The following is a 17,274-nucleotide window of genomic DNA, read 5'->3' on the forward strand; positions in this document are numbered from 1 at the left end:
ATGTTATTTCTTTTCTAGCACACAACTCAATGTAAATGTCTGTAAATGGACTGTGGAGATATTTCATGATTAGGGCTCTTGGTTTTATGGTATTTTCATCAGTTCATTTACAGACATTTATATTCCACAAAACTCTACAACACTGCATGGCACTCCAACACTCTACAACACTGCATGACACCCCAACACTCTACAACACTGCATGACACTCCAACACTCTACAACACTGCATGACACTCTAACACTCTACAACACTGCATGGCACTCCAACACTCTACAACACTGCATGGCACTCCAACACTCTACAACACTGCATGACACCCCAACACTCTACAACACTGCATGACACTCCAACACTCTACAACTCTGCATGACACTAACACTCTACAACACTGCATGACCCTAACACTCTACAACACTGCATGACACTCTAACACTCTACAACACTGCATGGCACTTCAACACTCTACAACACTGCATGGCACTCCAACACTCTACAACACTGCATGACACCCCAACACTCTACAACACTGCATGACACTCCAACACTCTACAACACTGCATGACACTAACACTCTACAACACTGCATGACACTCTAACACTCTACAACACTGCATGGCACTTCAACACTCTACAACACTGCATGGCACTCCAACACTCTACAACACTGCATGACACTCCAACACTCTACAACACTGCATGACACTCCAACACTCTACAACACTGCATGGCACTCCAACACTCTACAACACTGCATGACACTCCAACACTCTACAACACTGCATGGCACTCCAACACTCTACAACACTGCATGACACTCCAACACTCTACAACACTGCATGACACTCCAACACTCTACAACACTGCATGGCACTCCAACACTCTACAACACTGCATGACACTAACACTCTACAACACTGCATGACACTCTAACACTCTACAACACTGCATGGCACTCCAACACTCTACAACACTGCATGGCACTCCAACACTCTACAACACTGCATGGCACTCCAACACTCTACAACACTGCATGACACTCCAACACTCTACAACACTGCATGGCACTCCAACACTCTACAACACTGCATGACACTCCAACACTCTACAACACTGCATGGCACTCCAACACTCTACAACACTGCATGGCACTTCAACGCTCTACAACACTGCATGGCACTCCAACACTCTACAACACTGCATGGCACTCCAACACTCTACAACACTGCATGGCACTTCAACACTCAACAACACTGCATGGCACTCCAACACTCAACAACACTGCATGGCACTCCAACGCTCTACAACACTGCATGGCACTCCAACACTCTACAACACTGCATGGCACTTCAACACTCTACAACACTGCATGGCACTCCAACACTCTACAACACTGCATGACACTCCAACACTCTACAACACTGCATGACACTCCAACACTCTACAACACTGCATGGCACTCCAACACTCTACAACACAGCATGGCACTCCAACACTCTACAACACTGCATGGCACTCCAACACTCTACAACACTGCATGGCACTCCAACACTCTACAACACTGCATGGCACTCCAACACTCTACAACACTGCATGGCACTCCAACACTCTTCAACACTGCATGACACTCCAACACTTTACAACACTGCATGGCACTCCAACACTCTACAACACTGCATGACACTTCAACACTCTACAACACTGCATGACACTCCAACACTCTACAACACTGCCTGACACTCCACCCCACTCCACTCCATATCACTCCACTCTACTCCACTTTACGACACTGCACTCCGCGACACTCTCCTTTACCCCACTAACTTTACCCATGCTGAACAGCAGCCACACTGGTTTATAACATTACTAAAACCTATTGGCAAAGTCAATAGGCGAGACCTATTGGCTTTGCCAATGCTTGTTTTTACTGTCACAAAGGAGAAGGGGTCATTCAACTGAAGTTTATCAATGGTTCGTTGGTACATACAGATTAGAATGCGTATTCTTCTAAAACAGCCCCTGTCCAAATATTGATTCCTTAAAGATTTCTAATCCCAATTCAGGTGTCAGTAACAAGTTATTAACTCCTAAAATGGGTTTGGTACATTGGTAAAAGCGCATTTTTTCGAGTCATAATCTGCGAATTGGAACCTTTGAGCACCCAAAAATGTTTTCTGCATCTGGCCTCTAACTATGTGGGTGAGTGGAAAACTCTGTTCTGTTTTAGAGGTTAAAAAAGAAACGCTTTACTCCTATTTATAAGCAGAAAGAGATAATAGCTGTTTCGATGAGTGTGCTGTGCAGTACCAGATATTGTTGAAATCAAAATGAGTAATAATTCAGCTCCTTAAGAGTAAAATCTCTGGTGGGCCGCTGTACTCACCTGGAGCTCGCTGCCTGTGCTGCTGTCTCCTGACGGATGCTACTGTAGAGCCTCCGATGACGTCCATCTTTAAATACTAACCCCAGCCGGTACCGCCCTTTAGTCATTTTCATATTAGACAAGACCGTGCAATTCACCATCTCGGCCACACGATGACAGCAAAAGCCCACTCATAGCTCCAACATTACAGGTCTTGTGTAATAGAGGTATCCCCTGCTCTTAGGACCTTTTAAACTCACCCCAGAGCAGCAGGTCACTGCTCGGGCTGAGGGAGGAGCCACACAACCCCACTGGGTGAGAAACTCTGCTCGGGCTCTAAATCACCCGAGGCTTGTCTAACAGCTGCACAAGTGGAGCCTGACAGAAAGCTCGATGAATGGAGAATGAAACGTGAAAAAAGGACAATTAAAGTAATGAATACACAGTGAAAGCAATGAAGATATTTGCTGGAACAGATGGACTCACATAATGGGCAATTTGAGCATTTGCAATGCAATAGGTCTCGCATTTACGCGAGTTTGAGCTATTAGTGTTGTAAATGACAACGCCTTTTATTTCTGTTTATGGTTTTAACCCCTTCACTGCCAGGCCTTTTCCCCCTCTGTGCTGGGGTAGTGTGCGCTAAGGCCCCTATAACTTTTTGACCACAAAAGGTATCCACGCCAAATTTGCGGCCTTTTCTTCCAACATCATGAGGATTGTAAAGGTACCCAGGGTTTGTGGATTCCCCTGGAGGGGTCCCATAAATGAGCTAAAATACAGCTAAATTTTCATTTTTTGGGAAAAAATTGGAAAAAAGGGCTGCAAATGAAAGCATCTGGGTTTGTCTCTGCAAATGGTATAAAAAAAGGGTTTGTGGAGCTACAATCACCATTTCCCCAGCATTTAGGGAATGACAGACTTTTGTCAAATTTTTGTACACAGTTTTGTCCTTTTTCTGGGACATAGACAATTTTTGCTACTTTTTGTGCTTTCAAGCTCCATCCAGTTAATGGTAGAAATTGGTATGAAAGCAATAATGGATCCTGGAAAGCTAAACATTTTAGAAACGTAGGCAAAATTCTAAATTCAGCAAGGGGTCATTTGTGTAGATCCATCAAGGTTCCTTTATAGAAACTAACAGTTAAATATAGGAAAAATTAAAAATTAGTTGGAAAAAGCAGCCTTTTGAGTCAACGTTTTCACCTGTAACTTCTAATTATGACAGCTCTTTGAAAGCAATATATCGTTATATCCGCTGGACCTTACTAGTTATAGGGATATGTAGGATTTGTAGGTTACCCAAGAACCCGACGAACCCAGAGTCAAAAACTGAGCAGTAATTTGCAACGGCTTTTTATTATGTTCCGGGTATATAGCAATTATTGTGGGAAAATGTATACATGGAAAAATCGGTATGAAAGACACCTATGTATTTCTGAGATGGGAACAAAATATAGAGTTTAAAAACAGTACATATTTGCACATTTCTGAAATTGGGATACTCATACTAGCATGAGAATTATTGGTCATTTTTTAAATTGACTTCTTTTTTACACAATGTCTTTCATTTGGAAGGCAGAAATGCATCAAAAGTCAAGAGATAATTAAAGTTGCTTTACAAATCTGTATTACCCTAAGTCTCCCGATAAAAATGGTACCTCACTTGTGTGGGTAGGCATAGTGCCCGCGACAGGAAATCAGGACCCTTTTTTGGCAAAGTGACTAGCTGTAGTTTTTGAACCATTGCTCTGCCGACACCTAGGGGAAATGTAGGAGAGTAGGATCTGCTTCACATGGGTACCCCCACTTTTTGCTGGTGTTTCTCTGTTTTTCGACCTTAGTCTTGCTGTGGCCCTGTGTAGGAAGGTGGATATCTGACTATGGTTACCCCCAATTTTTTGCCTAGTGACTAGCTGCTTTTTCGACTTAGTTGGCCTGAGATCCTGCCATTCAGGATCTCAGCCTATCTGCTCTCTCTTTAAAATGGACTCCCTGTACCCTAGGTACATAACCAATTGGAATTGGATCACCCTGTGAGCCCCTGTACCAGTGTACACTAGGTACCCAGGGCCTTGGTGTATCTAAGGTCTACCAGGGGCTGCAGCATGTATTATGCCACCCCTGGCCTGGCCTAGCAATTTGACACAACTGGCTGATCACTCAGCTGGGGTAAGTTGGTGTAACCACCTCTTACTTAGGTGTAGTATACCTATACCTAACCTTAAATGGGACACCTGGTAACCTATAAGTCACTCCTATGGCAGGCCTTGACAATCCTGAAGGCAGAGTGCTTGGTTCCATGTGAGATGGTGCTCTGGCATGAGCTGAGCCTGTCTGCAGTGGTCGGAACAACTTCCTTCTACCGTTTCCAGATATCGTCATACCATATACTCTTAAGTGCATTATGAACCTCGCGGTTGAATGCTATCTTTGGTTTGGCTTTATCAAAACATGTCGAGTAAGGTGTCATACGAATTGGAATACTAACCCCTCGCCAATTCTGGCGACGGGGTTAGCATTCCACACTTCTAGAGGGACACGACATGTACAGTACCTGAAATCCGGGTAAAATCAGACATAGCCTCAGCTCCACAAAATGGATGCTGCCACCACAGACACAAGTCTGCCCTCCTGCTGCTGGGAGTCCTTCCAGCTTGGGAGACGTGGACAAAGGGTTTCCTGCCAGGGGCGGTGCGAGCACCACCCCAGACAGGATTTTGTGTATTGGTCAGGTAGGGCTCGAATGGAATCAGACATGCCTGAGGCTCCCAAGGAGCCTCGGTGCATATGCCAGTTCAAACCGGTCCTGGGGACACCAGCCCCAGTCCTGTGGCGAGCTGGACAAAGGATTGGGGGTGTAACCACCCCCCTTCCTGGTCCCACCCTTAGGGAGGGACCTAGCAGGTAGTCCAGCCCCTAGACTCCGCTTAAAGGTAGGAGCTGTGTCTTAAGACTTCAGACATCCTGGAATCAACTTAACCACAAGAAGAAGACGGGAACTTCGACGCTCTTTTGCACAGAGGACAGAAGGAAATCTCCCCTATGGTCAGGGAGTGACCATCTTGCTAACGCAAGCACCAACCAGCTATTTGACATCTGCTTTGCCGCCGCCTCCCGCCGGAGCCCGAGCCCAGAGCCCGACAAGACCTGGACCTCCAGACCTCTCACAGCCTGATCCACAGTCCCTGCAAAGAAGGAACCCGTGGAGGCACCGAGACACGTGGAGCCAGCCTTCTTGGAAGACTGATGACAAGCTGCAAGCGCAACACCAGAGGCTCCCTCCAAGTTGTGCTTTGGGTCCTTAGAAGCCCAACCACCGAGCAGCATCTGCACCAAAGGTGATCCCTCCAGCATCTCCACGATCTGCGTGGGGCCCCTCTGCATTTTGCATCTCGACGCGCCTGCCCGGTCCCTGGCCCGTTGGCTAGTGGCCATTTTGGTGACCTAACTTGAAATCTACAATGCTGGTCTGGTTGCTCCAGACTGGCCCCAGCTGCTCTCCAAAGGAGCAGCCGCTCTGACCTTGCTGGTCAGAACAATCAGCTTTCTTTACTTTCCACGACTCCCACCTTTGCCAAGGCTTGTTTGCTTCCTTCGAGTCGCCGACACCGCCGACAGCGAGAGCCTGCGTGGGACAGCTCGAGAACCGACTCCTGGACGTCGTCGACCTTCAGGGACCACGTGGCTGTGGAGACAAGCTACACCTCATCACCTGTTTGCACCCGACATCGCCTCGTACCTACCTGGAGCCACGCCGGTCACTGGCTAGTGACTGTGAACACTGTCCCCTTTGCTTTCAGGTCTTCTACAACTCCGATCCACTCTTGGATCCACCGCATCGTCTCTGGACCGACCGCCTGCAGCATCTTTGTCATCAGGCTCCATTGAATCGATAGAAGAAACCCGACGCACTTCGAGACCTATGCACCCGCTTCCTGTGGGTGAGGTAAAGCTGGCACTCCGGTGCCCAAGTGTAGAGAAACATCTCTAGTGTCTGTGTTTTGAATCTTAAATTCGTAGTCCATCCAGAAGACCCTTCTAGCAGTAACTTTTGAACTTTTACGCACCCATTGAAAACCTATGGGAGCACGCGTGTAACTTTCCTCACTGCACACGCGACCCGTGGACCTCCTGGTCACTAACTGAAGTTAGCTCCTTGTAGGCCCAGCGATTCTAGAGGCCCTAGGCCTTTTCCCTTTCCTGTTCGTGGTACTTATACCACTATTTTAGTATATGGTTTGAGTGGCCACCAGGGCCCATTCATATAAAGTGCAACTTCTGTATATTATAACATTGTCTTGTTTAACGATTTGTGCTCCTGTGCTCATAAAGAGTCTAGGGGATACTTTGAGTAATAAATACATATATATTTTGAATATATATCTGTGTGGTGTCCTTTCATTGGTATAAAAGGGGGTTACTATTGGTAAAACAGCTTGCTTAACACGCATCACGAGTTTAGCCTCAAAGACTGCTTAGCCTACGCTACCACTAGGGCAGCTAGTCCGAAAAGGTTGACTTACAACCACACCATAAGGGTTGCTTGGCATGGTACAAGGTGGTCACTAGAACTAGTGAACAGCATATACCAGGCCAACTTCTCACATTGGTGGCAGCGGTGGGATTTGAGCTTGCTGTGTTTTACCATTGTAATCTCTTGGTTACCAATTGAAAGATCACATAGGTACCTGTAGGTACATATAAAACAAGATTAGATATACTTAAGTTCTACTGAACTTAGTTGTTGTAGAGCAAAGGGAGTAGCACACCCTGACTACAACTACTAGATAGGTTTAGTAGGAAAACCCAAGTGTAGGTAGATTGCAACACATCCACCCACACTTAAGAGCAATGGAGGGGGCAGAGGGGTCCAAGGTACCCATCTCTGTTGAGAGTGACCCCCAGAGGGCACCAACTCTCTGTGCTACCCTAAATCAAAATGAGCTCAGGCAGTTGGCAAATATCAGGGGCCTTAAACAGCCCAATAACCCACCTCTGCTGAACTCAGAGAGCTTTTACAAGCTGATGAAGATCAGAAAGCTCTCAAGAAAGCCTCCCAGTTAGGCCCCTTAGGGACTGGAACAGGAGGCCCCCCTTCTGAAGATGCTACTGAGGTACCCCTTTCCAATAGTCACCCCTTAGATGAGAATCATACTACAGAGGATGAAAGTGATAAGGGTACTGATACAGAAGGTAGTGGGGATGAAGGGAGAACTAGCCCAGTGCCAAGTGTTATACGTGGCCCAGCGTAACTTAAGGCTATTGGGGACTGACAATGGGATCATCCCATTGGATCTCCCTAGTGGACTTAACCAGGGGCTTGGGAGGCAAAGGAATCACTCAGGTGACTCTAATGCTTCTCATGCCTCTAGAGGCTCTCAAGGTCGCTCCAGAAGGTGGACGACCAGCCCTCAGAGGAGGGAGCATGAGGCCAGAATGAAGGCAGCTCAGCTGAGAATCAGGAGACAGGAGCTAGAAGTAGCTCTGATGGAAGAGAAACTGAGTAAGGCTAGGCAACCTAGAGAGAGTGGGTCTATACCCACCGGTGGCAGCATTGTCCCTAAGGACAAAGATAGGGTCTTTGACAATAGGAACCCGTCCAAGGTTGTGCCCCCCTACAAAAGTGGGGATGACATCCACAAATGGATGACTGCTCTTGAGAGAGCCTGCAAAGTGCAGCAGGGTCCTGAAGACCAGTGGGCAGCAATCTTATGGCTCTCCTTTGAAGGAAGAGGCAGAGATAGACTCCTTACTGTTAGAGAGGAGGATGTCAGAAACTACAGAGCCCTGAAGAGTGTCCTGATTGATGGGTTAGGCTTAACCACTGAACAGTACAGGTTAATGTTCAGAGATACCCAGAAGGCACAGACTCAGGACTGGTCTGAATATGTGGAATGTGCCACTAAGGCTTTGGAGGGTTGGTTGCTGGGAAGTAGGGTGTCTGATTATACAGGTTTGTACAATTTGATGATGAGAGAGCAGATTTTAAGTAATTGTCAAAACCAGCTTCTCCATCAACACCTGGTAGACTCAGATTTGACCTCTCCCCAAGAATTGGGAAACAGGGCAGATAAATGGGTCAGGACCAGGATCAGGCCAAAAAACCAGGGTGGTGACCAAAAGAAAGATACCACCAAGCCTCATGAGAAGGGTGGGATAAAGCAAAAGAGAAATCTTCTTCAGGGCCCCAAAACTCCACACAGGGTGGTGGGTCCCAAACTCCCTCCTCTACCACAGCTAAAAAGCCTTACTGCCATGAATGTAAAATTCCTGGGCATTGGAAAACTGACAGCAGTTGCCCAAAGGCTAAAAACAAAACTGTTCCTCCAATTACTCCTGTCACACCACCTATTACTGTCAGCAGTAATCCCCCAGGTGGTGGGAGTGCCCACAGAAATCTGTGTGGGTTCACTTGGGGAACACAGGGGGACCCTGGCTTAGCCAATTCCCCTACAGCAACTACTCTTGTCTGTGATGGTGGCATGGGGTTTGCCAACTTCACTGCCTGTCCCAACACTTTTGGGTAGGTACAGACAGGAGCCCTACATCAATGGTACAAAAGCTGAGGCCTACAGAGACACTGGAGCTAGCATCACTATGGTGGCCCATTGGCTAGTCCCCTCTGAGCAGCTTTTGCCTGGTTTCTCCTACCAGGTGACTAACATTTATGGCAAACAGAACAGTCATCCCATGGCAGAGGTATGTCTCAGCTGGGGAGGGGTCACTGGCCATAAAAGGGTGGCAGTGTCCCCAACCTTGCCTGTAGACTGCTTACTGGGGAATGACTTAGAACTCTCAGCTTGGGCTGGAGTTGAACAAGACACCCATTCTAAAATGGTAGGCCTTTCACAAAAGGGTAGTGGGGTTGTGCCATTCACAACCCCTGCCCAAATAGATTTCCTCCCTGGAAAGGTTGAAGGGCAGTGGTAGCCACAGCCCAGGCACAGACAGACTTCCCTGTAGAGACTGGCAGAGCTGTGACAGTCACAGCTCAAACACAAACTGAGTGCCCCCCTGAAAAGGTTGGCAAGGCTGTAATGGTCTCAGCCTACACTCAGACTGACATAGGTGTAGTGAAGCCTGAAACTATGGATCACTCCACACAAACAGAGAGTAGTGGGGAGGAAGAAAAGTCTCCCTCTCCCCAGACATTAGGAAAAGGTCTGCCTCCTCAGGGAGCTGACCTCACCCCTTGTGAAGGAACTGCCCCAGAGGTAGCCAGGCCTGGCCTGGCAGAGCCTCTGATGTCAGTGGCCCCTTCCAAGGTGGGACCCAGTCTGGTGCAGGTAGCCTGCCTCTCTCTACCCTACCTCAGTCAACCCAGGGCTGCAGAGGTCAAGGAGGCCAGTGGACCCCAAGAGGGCCCCTGTCCACAAGAACCCCCCATCAAAAGAATGAGGATTACCTGGCTAGTAGCCCTAGCCAGGTGATGGGTAAAAACATTCCTGAGGGTTCCCCTTTACAGGTAGTTAGGGACCTCCCCAGAGGGATTCTGTTGGGCACAGGCAAACATGGGACCTTAGGGCCCCAAACCTGACCTGTCCCTCCAGTAAGCCCACAAAAGGGACCCAGCCTCCAGCTTTAGGTAGCCAGATGCTGACCCTGAGAGAACACTGCAACTCAGTGAAAGAAAGAAAGACATCCATGGTGGAGGATGATTGGAGGAAGCTGAGGCCCCACTTTGAGGACACTCACTTCAGTACTCCATCTCAACACCAGCCTTTTACTTTGCCAAGACACACCAAAGGTAGATATTCCCTATGGTGGAGACCCTATGATACCTTTAGGGTGAGGGATTGCTTAGTGGACCATGAGACAGGGGGTAACCATGCCAGTGCTGGTTCTTCCTTATATGGCCACTTGGGCAATAGAGGCTTAGCTGGTCAAGGACAGCCTTATCTCCCTTTGTTTGGGGGGGGGGGGTTGTGTAGGAAGGTGGATATCTGACTATGGTTACCCCCAATTTTTTGCCTAGTGTCTAGCTGGTTTTTCGACTTAGTTGGCCTGAGATCCTGCCATTCAGGATCTCAGCCTATCTGCTCTCTCTTTAAAATGGACTCCATGTACCCTAGGTACATAACCAATTGGAATTGGATCACCCTGTGAGCCCCTGTACCAGTGTACACTAGGTACCCAGGGCCTTGGTGTATCTAAGGCCTACCAGGGACTGCAGCATGTATTATGCCACCCCTGGCCTGGCCTAGCAATTTGACACAACTGGCTGATCACTCAGCTGGGGTAAGTTGGTGTAACCACCTCTTAGTTAGGTGTAGTATACATATACCTAACCTTAAATGGGACACCTGGTAACCTATAAGTCACTCCTATGGTAGGCCTTGACAAACCTGAAGGCAGAGTGCTTGGTTCCATGTGAGATGGTGCTCTGGCATGAGCTGAGCCTGTCTGCAGTGGTCGGAACAACTTCCTTCTACCGTTTCCAGATATCGTCATACCATATACACTTAAGTGCATTATGAACCTCGCGGATAAATGCTATCTTTGGTTTGGCTTTATCAAAATATGTTGAGTAAGGTGTCATACGAATTGGAATACTAACCCCTCGCCAATTCTGGCGACGGGGTTAGCATTCCACCCTTCTAGAGGGACACGACATGTACAGTACCTGAAACCCGGGTAAAATCAGACATAGCCTCAGCTCCACAAAATGGATGCTGCCACCACAGACACAAGTCTTCCCTCCTGCTGCTGGGAGTCCTTCCAGCTTGGGAGACGTGGACAAAGGGTTTCCTGCCAGGGGAGGTGCGAGCACCACCCCAGACAGGATTTTGTGTATTGGTCAGGTAGGGCTTGAATGGAATCAGACATGCCTGAGGCTCACAAGGAGCCTCGGTGCATATGCCAGTTCAAACCGGTCCTGGGGCACACCAGCCCTGGACCTGGGGCGAGCTGGACAAAGGATTGGGGGTGTAACCACCCTCCTTCCTGGTCCCACCCTTAGGGAGGGACCTAGCAGGTAGTCCGGCCCCTAGAATCCGCTTAAAGGTAGGAGCTGTGTCTTAAGACTTCAGACATCCTGGAATCAACTTAAACACAAGAAGAAGACGGGAACTTCGACGCTCTGCTGCACAGAGGACAGAAGGAAATCTCCCCTATGGTCAGGGAGTGACCATCTTGCTAACGCAAGCACCAACCAGCTATTTGACGTCAGCTTTGCCGCCGCCTCCCGCCGGAGCCCGAGCCCAGAGCCCGACAAGACCTGGACCTCCAGACCTCTCACAGCCCGATCCACAGTCCCTGCAAAAAAGGAATCCGTGGAGGCACCGAGACACGTGGAGCCAGCCATCTTGGAAGACCGACAACAAGCTGCAAGCGCGACAACAGAGGCTCCCTCCAAGTTGTGCTGTGGGTCCTGAGAAGCCCAACCATTGAGCAGCATCTGCACCAAAGGTGAGCCCTCCAGCATCTCCACGATCTGCGTGGGGCCCCTCTGCACTTTGCATCTCGACGTGCCTGCCCGGTCCCTGGCCCGTTGGCTAGTGGCCATTTTGGCGACCTAACTTGAAATCTACGATGCTGGTCTGGTTGCTCCAGACTGGCCCCAGCTGCTCTCCAAAGGAGCAGCCCCTCTGACCTTGCTGGTCAGAACAATCAGCTTTCTTTACTTTCCACGACTCCCGCCTTTGCCAAGGCTTGTTTGCTTCCTTCGAGACGCCGACACCACTGACAGAGAGAGCCTGCGTGGGACAGCTCGTGAACCGACTCCTGGACGTCGTCGACCTTCAGGGACCACGTGGCTGCGGAGACAAGCTACACCTCATCACCTGTTTGCACCCGACATCGCCTGGTACCTACCTGGTGCCACGCCGGTCACTGGCTAGTGACTGTGAACACTGTCCCCTCTGCTTTCAGGTCTTCTACAACTCTGATCCACTCTTGGATCCACCGCATCTCCTCTGGACCGACCGCCTGCAGCATCTTTGTCATCAGGCTACATTGAATCGATAGAAGAAACCCAACGCACTTCGAGACCTATGCACCCGCTTACTGTGGGTGAGGTAAACCTGGCACTCCGGTGCCCAAGTGTAGAGAAACATCTCTAGTGTCTGTGTTTTGAATCTTAAATTCGTAGTCCATCCAGAAGACCCTTCTAGCAGTAACTTTTGAACTTTTACGCACCCATTGAAAACCTATGGGAGCACGTGTGTAACTTTCCTCACTGCACACGCGACCCGTGGATCTCCTGGTCACTAACTGAAGTTAGCTCCTTGTAGGCCCAGCGATTCTAGAGGCCCTAGGCCTTTTCCCTTTCCTGTTCGTGGTACTTATACCACTATTTTAGTATATGGTTTGAGTGTCCACCAGGGCCCATCCATATAAAGTGCAACTTCTGTATTATAACATTGTCTTGTTTAACGATTTGTGCTCCTGTGCTCATAAAGAGTCTAGGGGATACTTTGAGTAATAAATACATATATATTTTGAATATATATCTGTGTGGTGTCCTTTCATTGGTATAAAGGGGTGTTACATTTGGTAAAACAGCCTGCTTAACACGCTTTAACGAGTTTAGCCTCAAAGACTGCTTAGCCTACGCTACCACTAGGGCAGCTAGTCCGAAAAGGTTGACTTACAACCACACCATAAGGGTTGCTTGGCATGGTACAAGGTGGTCACTGTAACTAGTGAACATCATATACCAGGCCAACTTCTCACACCCTGCTAATCAGGACCCCATCCTAGCTGCTTCCTCTCTAAAATGGTTTCCATGTACATTAGGTACATTTCTAATTGGATTGTGGAGTGCCTTATAAGCCCCTAGTATAGAGTATACTATGTACCTAGGGCATGGGTACGTCAGAGGCCTACTGGGGGCTGAAGCATGTATTCCCCCCCGGGAAGCACTCCAAAATGGCACCACAGGTCTGCTACTGCAGCCTAGGTAAGGTTGTGCTTGCACCCCTTACTGTGGTATAGGCTACCTATATCACTACCATTGCACAACCATATAAAACCTATAAGTCACTCCTATGGCAGGCCTTAACAATCCTGAAAGCAAAGGGCTTGGTTTTTATGTGAGAGGGTGCCCCTGCATGAGCAGAGCCCCTATGCAGCATTCAAAGTACCTCCTCTGATGCTGTTTGTGGTGCAGCCTGACCATGTACTCTTAAGTGCATTATAACCTTGCGGTAAATGCTAACTTTGGACTGGCTGCACAGAAACATGTCGTGTTTTGGTGTCAAACACTTTGGAATACTACCCCCCGCCAGTTCTGGCGGTGGGGGTAGTATTCCATCCTTCTAGTGGGAGAGACATGTTCACACTGGTCTAACCCGGTAGGACTTTCTATAGCCCTGGCATCACAAAATGGATGCCTCTGCCACAGACATGGGTCTGGCCTCCTGCTGCTGACCGAATCTAAGGCAGGGGAGGCCTGGACAATAGGTTTCCTGTCTCAAGGAGGTGTAACCAGCTCCCCAGATCAACAGATGTGTATTGGGGCTGGGCGGGAGCACTCTCTGGTGCTTTGAAGTCCTGCACTGGGGGCACACTTGGTGTCCCTGTGCATAGTCCTGTTCAAACCGGTTGCAGGGGCTTTCTGCCCCTGCTCTGGCACAAAACCGGACAAAGGAAATGGGTGTAACCACCCCTCTTACCAAACCCTCCCAGAGGTGGGTCCCTAGAGTATGTCCAACCCCCAAACTTTGTATAAGTATGGGAACCCAGTCCTTGATACTTTAGATTACCCTGGACGAAACTGTGCAACATATATCCTGGACCTTCGATGTTCTATTTCAACTAGAAGACTGAAGAAATCTCCCTTGGGGTCAAGGAGTGACTCCCCTGCTTGGCAGGCACCAAAGAAGCAACTGTCCGGTCTGCACTTCTGAAGCTTACGCCAGACGCCAAAGTCTCTACATCACCAGAGCTGGATTTTCAGACTTCCCCGAGGCTACCCTGAGTCCACAGCAAAGCTGAGGCCCGTGGCTATCGTGGGTGACGTGGAACCATGACCCCTGGACACCGTGATCTTTTGCTGATCCATCATCTGTCTGGTCTTCCACTAAGTTGTGCTTTGGACTCTGAGTAGCCTCAGCCTTGAGCACCTCCTGCACCAAAGATTTCCTGCCTCCACTCCACGAGTGACCCGTGGGCCAGTTGCCAGTGCGACCACTCGAGGCTCCTTCGTGATCGCTAGCCCGTTGGCTAGTAGCCCACGAAGGCAACTCCTCTTCTGATTGGGCTTTCCTGGTAGCTACAGACATGCCCTGACTTACTCTCGCTGGGTGAGTCCCCCAGACCTTGCTGGTCTGCACCGACGTCCTTTTTAGGTCAAGCCTACGCAGTGCGCAAGTGCTGCATAGGGGACCTCTTACAATCAATTCGCTTTTTCGGCAAAAAATGTGTACGCTTTGCATTGCATTCAATGCCAACGCGTGCACGTCTGGCCATTCCCTTGCGGGAGCGAGCTTTGGATGGTGCCCCTGCTCGCTCCCGCAAGGGAATCGCTCTGTGTGTTCTCAGCCGCACTACTCTCTACCCCTCCCCCTCAGCGTCTACAGGCCGCGCAGGGGCCATATGTTATCTCGCGCCGTACCTGCTTTCACTTTGGTAGAAGCAGGCGCGCTGTCCCAGACTCGCCTTTGTTGGCAAGCTATTGCTTCACCGTCCTCTGACGACTTGTTTGGCATCACAGTGCGATAGCAAGCTCTCAACGGAGCCAGGCCACACCGCTGTGCCACCAGGCCTCAGCATAACACCCTCCACATTGGTGGCAGAAAGACCACTCATGCCCCGCGCGCACCCTCTCCTTCTCTGGTGGGTTGGCCGTTCCAAGACATGTACCGGTTTGGCTCCTTATCTGCTCGTCTCGCAGTAATTAACACGCGGGCTGGAATGTTTACCGCGGCCAGTCAGCTTGTCTTTTCTTTTGAACAGAAATCTGAGTTTAAAAAAAGTTTGGTCAGTGCAACATATGTTGGCGCCCAATTTATTTTGTGGAGTTCTCTATTCAAAACTTCATTCCATCATCGGGCTAAACATTCTCCTTATTTTCGCTATGTTGCCGAATGCAGTGTGGCCAAGAATGACTGAAAATCCGGTAAAGCAGCCATTAGTGAAAATGCAAAGTTGCAGAAACAGAAGAGAACTGAGCAGCTTTGTTTTTGCTACGAGGTGCGTGTGGATATTCACACTTGCTTTAAAAATAGCACCACGCTCATATTTTGCACCACAGTGCAAACGCAAGCTATTGGTAGCTTACACGAGATTTGTACCTTTCTTTGCATTCACATTTTGTGCACAGACAACCATCCAAGGGCAAGCCACATATAGGGGCATATTTACAAGTTTGAGATAAAAAATTATCGCCGTCTTCAGCCGAAAAGCGGCGATAATTTTATCGCCTAATTAGCAAGGCCACACTAACGTGTGAAACCTTGCTTTAGCGTGGGGATTCCTAACGCCCAGCTTTGCATCTCTAATGAGATGCAAAGTGGGCGTTCCTGACCTAACAGGACAGGGGAAATGTCGCTAAGTGACATTTCTCCTATCATCAAGCCCCACGCTATGAAGCATAGCGGCAGGAAAAGTAGCGATAACCCCTGTTATCGCTACTTTCCTTACGCCTGCTTCAGGACTGACTTAGCCATGATATCCTATGGAGGGTGGATATCATGGCTAAGTTTGTCAGTCCCTATCAACAAGCTAACGTGAGATTATCGCTGGGTTTCCAGCGATAATCTCACGTTAGGCAGTTAGCGTGAGGATTTTTATCGCTGAGGAGATAAGCGTTGCTGATAGCACGCTATCTCAGCGATAAAAATCCATGTTACCCGGCGATAATTATCCTCGCGCTAAGAGCGCTGAGCGATAATTATCGCCGGGTGATGCTGATATGCCCCGTAATTTGTAATACCTCAAAAATGACACGTTACAGTTGAAAATATTACAATAATCCTATTGCCCACTGTCTGCGTGTGGTTTCATTTGGTGCTAGAATTCCATGTAAAGCCAGGTCATGCAATCTTAATAAATCTGCCTGTTACAGACTTCTCGAATTGTTCCTCCTCCTCGTCATGACCACTTTGCTAGGATAATTATGGGTTTTAAGCCACCCTTCACGATGCTACTTCAGTGCCGGGGTAAGTGCGAGGCCCTGGGCAGCTGCACACACTGCCCATGCCTAGCGCTGGCCTGGAGCGCTTTACATGAGCATCTTTTGCATTACACAAGGACATATTCCTTCTTTTGAATCACAGGACGTCAGGCTCGAACCTGTTTTCTCACCTCGAAGGTCGGCTGCTCTAGCCTTACGCCACAACTTCGCCCACAAGAGTCAGCAGCATTTTCAATCTTATATTCAACGAAGAGATAGTTGTTGCTTATTTATCTTATGCAACTTACAACCATTGACAAAGCCAATAGTCCTGGCTTGTTGTAGGTGGAATGTAACTTGTTGTGTTATATTTCTGTTTGAATGGACAGAAGCAGCACAATGCCAGTGGTGCGGCACGCGATGCTAAGCACAGATTTTTAGTGGGGTACATAATTCCACTGAATGAATGATTGGTGGGCGAGCTGCTGCAAGTGACTGAATAGGATTCTATTCCCAGCAGTCGTGTGAAGTGCGTGAGAAACAGGCAAATATTTCTCAAACAGAGATTTGTTTCTTATGACTGCGGTTATTTTTAATAAAGATAAGAAAAACAATTGAAACGCTAAACAGGCCGGCATTGACTGTATATTTACATGATGTGCTCTATTCGACAGCAGAATGCACATATCCTCAAGGGTGTTTGATCCTGACAGACATTTTGTTTGCTTTGTAGTTTTTAATATCCGATTTCGACCTTCTCACTATATCCGGTGTGCAGCTACATTGAGGTCAGCTGAGCGGTTTCCACTGTCCGTCCTCTGATTCGGTTTCATCAAATAGCAAAAGACAGTC

General features: G+C 48.6%; 1 protein-coding gene across 2 annotated transcripts in view; it reads right to left on the reverse strand.

Annotated features, from left to right (window-relative positions):
- Positions 1 to 2,436, reverse strand: part of LOC146829969 (GTPase IMAP family member 9-like) — a 54,851-nt gene extending 52,415 nt beyond the window's left edge. Inside the window, exon 1 of one of the 2 annotated variants that reach the window (XM_085604222.1) lies at positions 2,385 to 2,436. The gene's annotated coding sequence lies outside the window, so the exon portion shown is untranslated. The remainder of the gene's footprint in view (positions 1 to 2,384) is intronic. The other variant, XM_085604223.1, reaches the window with a different exon arrangement.
- Between the last annotated feature and the right edge of the window lie 14,838 nt (positions 2,437 to 17,274).

This window comes from Triturus cristatus, chromosome 5_1 (genome assembly GCF_964204655.1).
Source record: "Triturus cristatus chromosome 5_1, aTriCri1.1, whole genome shotgun sequence".
In the NCBI taxonomy this organism is placed as follows: Eukaryota; Metazoa; Chordata; class Amphibia; order Caudata; family Salamandridae; genus Triturus; species Triturus cristatus.